This window comes from Rhyacophila brunnea, unplaced genomic scaffold, assembly GCF_057557595.1.
Source record: "Rhyacophila brunnea isolate RB1 unplaced genomic scaffold, BYU_Rbru_1.0 scaffold_14, whole genome shotgun sequence".
NCBI classification, from domain to species: domain Eukaryota; kingdom Metazoa; phylum Arthropoda; class Insecta; order Trichoptera; family Rhyacophilidae; genus Rhyacophila; species Rhyacophila brunnea.
In genome coordinates this window covers 28,296,764-28,303,844 of record NW_028232796.1, presented here as the reverse complement: position 1 = coordinate 28,303,844, position 7,081 = coordinate 28,296,764, and the positions used below count along the sequence as shown (strand labels likewise).

At 35.8% G+C, this 7,081-nt stretch overlaps 1 protein-coding gene across 1 annotated transcript in view; it reads left to right on the top strand.

Annotated features, from left to right (window-relative positions):
• Positions 1–4,818: 4,818 nt before the first annotated feature.
• LOC147075829 (death-associated inhibitor of apoptosis 1-like) overlaps positions 4,819–7,081 on the top strand; it is a 28,205-nt gene continuing 25,942 nt past the window's right edge. Inside the window, exon 1 of the mRNA XM_085942145.1 lies at positions 4,819–6,935. The gene's annotated coding sequence lies outside the window, so the exon portion shown is untranslated. The remainder of the gene's footprint in view (positions 6,936–7,081) is intronic.

Genomic DNA, 7,081 nt, shown 5'->3' with positions numbered 1-7,081 from the left:
GTGGTCCACCAACTAAATGAAATACGGTAAAACTCTGATTTTACGTGCCCGGAATTCACATTTTTCTGCTATTTGAGTATAGTTTCTGCAGTCCCATCTTATTTTAGTACTTTTATGTTTTCATTTCATGCAATTAATATCTAAAATATTAATGTTCAATTAAAATTATATATTTAAATGAAAAATCCAATTTATTTGAACACATTCAATTCAATGCATGACAACATTGAAATGAATTCCAGACGTGTGCGTTCAATTTAAATACGTCTTAATTGCAGTGTCCGAGACCAAGGTTACACAATGCGATGATTGTTTTATTTTATTTTTTGTTTATGTCCACGTTAGGGGACTGGGAGAATGAGAATGGTTAGATGCTATATTTTTTATATAGAGTGGAAGCGTGGACACACAGAATCAATGAGAAAACTTGAAGCTTTCGAAATGTGGATGTACAGACGCATATTCCGTATCAGCTGGAAAGACAAAGTTACAAATCTTGAGGTGATGTCGAGGAAAAAAAAAACCATAGAAATAATCGAGATCCCGAGAGACATCCACTTCTGCATCTTGTTATTTAAGGAAAGATCTCCGGTAAGCGATGTCCTGATAGAAGAAGAACGTTCCGGCTGAAGAACCTCACAGACTGGTTTGAGCTCAGCACTTTATCCTCATTTAGAGCAGGGACAGACAGGGAGAAATTGGCTGAAGTCATCGCCAAAGTCCGGTAACGATTTCGGCACAAACAGAAGAGATGTTTACTTCTTTAAAATTTATAACCGATTCTCTTTAACACTTTTTTTGGACATCATTACCAAGCGGCTGGTGACCTACTTTTGCCGAATACAAAGACGTAGTTCTATGTCAAAAGTGTTGTGCTTCACTGCAGTACTCTGTAAAAGTGAAATTTGTAATTCAGACGTATTATGTTTTTAGAATAGATTATTGTGTTGAAATAGTCCAAGTTAAAATGTCAATGGTAAAAACATACATTGTTGTCATATTATGGAGAAAATATGTGTGATGTCTTGCAACAATAATAATCTGTGTTGACCTGTAATGCTCCCCTTCACAGTGTTGGTGCTTTTTGATGCGTGTTAACACTGACACCTAGTCGAAGTATGGCAAACATTTTCCGGCGACGGGTTACACGTGTATGTCGCTCTCTACACAATGGTGACTGTGTACATTCGCCTTGCTTGGCGCTATTCAAAGAGGGAGCATAATTATTGAGGGGTGTATTTTCAAAGTGAACTTATTCCACTACTTGACGAAAATGAGTTATGAATGCCGGAATTTAACATTTTTACTGTCGGTAGGTGTATATATGGTGGTACAAACGTAAACGTTTACAAGTGGTAAAAACGAATTCTGTTTAAATTCTGTGTATGTGACGACATTCCCAATATATGTCGTTGTGTGTTCAACATATTTTTATGTTTAAAATAATTGATTTACCCCAGTTTCCCATGCGGGACGTCCAAAGACGTCATTTTTGTATGAGCGGCATTCCGTTCACGGAAAAGTTCGCGTCTTAAGACGTCATTGGCAGCCATCCGGTTAAAGGATAAAATTTTGAACAAGTATTTTTTGTATAGAAGAACCTAATAGCATTCAATCCGGTATAAAAATCAACTTCAAAATCGGTGTTAGTTACAAAAGTAACTTATTCCAATACAAAAAACATATGTAATATCAACACTGTAAACAGTTTTGTGGCTTTTGCCTTACGAATAAAAAAAGAAGGAATGAGCACATATACAAATCAAGGCAATCCAGAAAGGCCGGCAAATATGGCCGACATTGCGTGATACACAAAATTACAAACACATACGAAGTTTATACGCACACGTACAGACCATGTGATATTTGTTTACGCAAAATTGTCACTCTCCAAAATGACGAATTTGGTTGCCCGTTTTTATACCGCAATGAATCAGTAGGTATGTTCCTTCATTTCTTTTTTTATTCGTTGCTTTTGCCAAACATTTGTTGAAGTGGAATAAGTTCACTTTGAAAATACACGCCTCATTTTTTAAATGTGTACCCGCACGATAAACGACCTTATAAATCGGTTAAATATCAGTGGCAGCCTTCATGTCTGTTACTATATCGTTAAAACGAATGACTCAAAGTTTCTATCAATGTTTTTTTATGTAATATTAATTTGTAATATTTTTTTTTTATTTATTTATCGCAGAATTCTTATCAAGGGCAGAACCGTTTGAAAACATCCTGTTGCTATAAAATTTATTTGAATGCAAAATTATCATTTATTAATGAAACTCATTAGCGAAAAATATTATTTAAGTATATGTTTATTCTAATCTCATTTAAATTATTATGTGCTTTGTTAGTTAGGTTACTGTGTAGAAAGTTTGTAATATAATGAATGTTTGTATTATATATTTTATTTAATGAATAAAATTTTAAAAAGGAGTAATGATCTTAGTGTGGTTTTATTGAGAGAGTTTATTTCAGGGTCGATGAAATAGAAAATGTTTTAGAGTCTGTGGGCCAAGAAACAAACACAAGGATAATAATTATGTATGTCAGTTTCGAAGGGTGGAGGTAAGCTGTTAGATCTGACATAAATAGTGCACACTAAAATTTGTCAGTCAAACGTATTTGTTTTCGTTAAACTAAGACTACAATGTGTAGATAGTATTTGTTAGTTTTTAAAACTCAATTAAACCCTGCCTAATATAATAAAGTATAAGTTGGACTGATAAAGTTTAGTGTGCACTATTTATGTCGAATCTGAACAGCCTACCTCCATCCCTCGCCACTGATTTATGTAGTACCTACTTAAATCATGAAAAAGAACAAGCTTCTGCTAATTTATTTAGACATAATGTAATTTAATAGTTACTAATAAGAAAACTATTTAATATTCAATTTATTTTCAATTTTTTCAACATGCTGACCCTGTCTTGTGATCTAGGTTTGTTACATTCTATCGTAGTAATATTAAATATTATCTTTGGGATAATATCGTCGCCGTAGATGTCAAGGGAGCCAAGCCACAAATTTGGCGGAAATGGGTAAAGTATACAAAAGCATTTTAAAATCATCAAAGATGCAGTGGTCAATGGATTTAAGCCACAAAACTCTTTTGACTACATTTTTAGTACATTTCAATATTCAGTGGTCAAGAGATACACACATAACTTTTAAGATACTTTTTTTTTTTGGTTATTTGTACAAAATAAAAAGGTAACACCAAAAAGTATATTATAATAATATGTTCAAAGTTTCACCGTTATATCTTTAAAAATTAAAAAATTCAATTAAAAAATGTTACTTTTATTTGTCACACAAAATCTTTGTGCGCCTGTTTCTCAGCATTATGATTTTGTGGACTGGCTCTCTTGACATCTACGGCGACGATATGCATCATCATTTATGGCACAACAACTCTGGGCGGGTCTTAGCCTCCTTCAAAATCTTCCTCCATCCTGGATGATCCAGTAACTTTGACCGAGCATTCTTAAATCTCCTGTGGCACAGTCCAGCCATCTCAATTTTGACCATCCAGGTATTTTTTGCCCCTTGGGGTTGCGTGCATAGCTCAACAACAACAACAAATGTATTATTCGCCTACTGTGCGATGGTAAGGGAAAACTACGCCTCAGTTTAAAGTGTGGGGATTTACATTTTCTCTTATTCCTGCGGCAGACCGTGAGTAATACAATACGAATCAAATGATATGACAATTGATAAGTTAACGCGGGCTTCCTCAAGGTTGATATGACAAAGACTTTCAGTGGGTCTTTTCTCTACACAAGGTGGCTATCAACAGTAGTTTATTATATTTATATATCGAGGATTATAATTGTTACAATAAGTTAGCCGTCAAGTCTATCTCACTCTAAAAGTTAATAAAGCCAAGAGAGGGGCTGTTAAAACATAGCACTTTTTCACAGTATAGACAGTTAACTTATTGTAACAATTAACTGCCTCAATACATAAATATGATAAACTACCGTCGATAGCCGCCTTGTGTATAGAATAGACCCACAGGTAAATTTTCTTTTGGCCAAGTCCGATCCTAATAAGATCATATGGGCCTCCCCACAGAGTGGAGGTTTTTTAATAGGAGGATAACAGATTTTTGTTTTTACGAGAAATTAATGTCAACCACTTGCTCAACCCTAACTCTTAACATAAATTGAAAAACAATATGTGTATTTGCTAGACCCAGGATTCGAACCTGGGACCCACAACATTATAAGCTGACATGTAATACTATCGACGGAGGGTACTTAATGGAATTGGAATAACAGCGCATCTATTCTATACGCAATACTGCTATTGGCACCTATCGAGGGTAATTTATGTATTGAGGTATTATAATTGTTACAATAAGTTGGCCGTCAAAACTGTCTATCTCGCCCTAAAAGTTAACACAGCCAAGAGAGGTGCTGTTAAAACTTAGCACTTACTGTAATAATTATAATACATTAATATAATAAACTACCCTCGATAGTTGCCGATAACAGCCTCGTGTATAGAATAGATGCAGAGGGATGGTTAATGCATATCTTTCAAAATCTTAGTGAAATCATATTTTACAACTTAATGTGCCTGCTTTTTAGATTTTATTGACTCAAATCCTATTGACCCTATGGTGTGATCGATGTGTTGCATATGCCTGCTATAGACAATAAGTGTGTACTAAAAATAATTTATTTTACGGTGAAGGTGTTAAGTAACACCGTAAGAGTGCACTAATCAACAAAACAGAAATAGAAATAAAAGTTCACGTGCACAACACCTACGCATCTGTAAAAAATTTCACGCAGCAACCATCTTCATGTCACTGTCGGCCATTGCTTGGCTTGCTGTAGATGTGTTTTTGACTTGTTGGCAAAATTATTATAATTAACACAAATAATTAGTGATAAGAGTGTATTAATAATATTGTGTGTTGTGCTGATTATTTTTGCGATACGTGGCGAGTGGTTTTCTTTCCGGGATGTTGTGTGGTTAGAGATTGTGCATTGCTTCTTGATAATGAATAACGTTTTTCCCAACGTGGCTTATTGAACAAATATTTTTCCGCCATATTATATAATATTACAATAGATATATTATAAGGAAAATTGAATCCAATACGAAGGAAAAAAAATAATAAGAATAGTTACCTACATTGTATCACCAAATATTATAGTTTTTATTAAACGCCGGTACGGCCATCTTGAAATATATAACCCCATTTCCATATTACGTGATTTTGAGATGAATGCCTCAAGCATCAATATGACAATCTGCATATTTCTGCAAATATAAGAATAGAGTAATGAAATAAGAAACAATTAAAATCAAACACATTGTATTATTATTATCAGAGATAGTTTTGTCCCAAATTGTGAAAATGTGTCTACTTCTTCTACTCTCACCCTGTTATGGACCAGTATTAAGGCATATAGTAAACCAACACAAGATTGCACCACTTATCTGGCTTAATCGCCACGTATCGCGCCTTCCACCATGTGATACCTGCAGCGTGAAGGAGGGACGACTAAGGCAACAGAATCCTAGAGGTCGTACCGCAAGGGTACGGAGTGTCTCTCTGGCAGCATCCGGAACACATATCCCAACCACATAAAGTGTCTCTTCATGACTATTTCAATCACCGAGAGCTGACGTGTTTGTATCGCAGTCATATTAATGTTTCCCTAAGATTCAGCGGAGACATCAATTCTCAAAAGTCAAGATCTCTGGTGCCTGGTAAGATGCCATGTCTCACAGCCATAAGGGTAGCATGCACGCATTGAACAAACGATATTTGGTCGTCACAGAATACAGCCTTGAAATCCACGAGACTCCAATTTGGCTGAATGCAGAACCTGCCACATGCGGATTCCAAGTTCACTAGAAAAACTGCCATCATCGGCAACCATGGCACCTAAGTATTTAAACTTGGTCACCAGCTTGACAGGCAGACCGGAAACCTGCAGAAGAGTAGCAGCGTCAATACATGCAGTACTGCACATAGATTTGTTCTTCGCCGTATTCAGATAAAGAACTACATGGGTTAAGTTCACGGTTACCTCCAACCGTTCGATCGTCGAGTCAAATATGATTGCGTACTTGAAATCACAGTCTTTGCACGCGTTCGGTTGATGTATTGATGTATCGCACCATCAGGGCGAGCCGCCTTCCATATTATGTACTCGGATCATGATATAAAGAAAGGGTGCAAGCACACAGGATGTGATTTTGAAGATATTAGAGGATGTTCCAGCTGCTGTCAACACAGCACTCGGTTTTTGTTTAGAGAGCATTTATCACAGCGACCAATTTTCGTTGGACCCCATACCCAGAAGAACCATCTAGTAGGTACATAATATTAATATTTTTGACAAGCAATATTATTGTAAACACAAACAATCTCCCAACCTTAACTCAAATTTAACAAAAATGTTGGTATTATGACCGTCTGGAATAGATTATATTATAAGAGAGCAGAGCAGACCACCGATACCAGTATTGTATAGAAACATTTAGGTATGTATGTCATATCGAAAGATAAAGTACTGATGCTTTTTTGACATTCCTAATGGCATCGTATCAAAAGAATCCATATTTCTAAGCAATCATGTAATTCATCTCAACATTGAACCTGACTCGACTAGATGCCACAGCTGCCTCGAGAGAGAGAGAGTCTCAGCCTCGTCTTCAAGGAAATCAAGTTTGTGGGAAGTCACTGTATACCATCTACATGATGTATTCAAAGAAGCTACTGGTTCTAGCATGACCTGGGTAAAGCAAGAAGATTGGCAATGAGAGAAATTCTTGGAAACTCAGCACGGTGTCTACAGCTTTGAATAAAAACACTCACTTTGGAATCAACCGTAACTGTGATGAATTCCACAGGATTATGGAACAAAGTGGAAGAGGCCTAATGATAATATACATTGAAGGAGAGATAGGTGAGTTAAATTTCTTTATATATAATTCATTCTGCTTGTTACTTATCTACTAGAATCTGCAACGTTTTTATGCTAAGTTTTTCTGTCATTCTCGTGACAACTCAAATACATGGGTGCTAATGGGAGACAATACATTCTATTCCAAT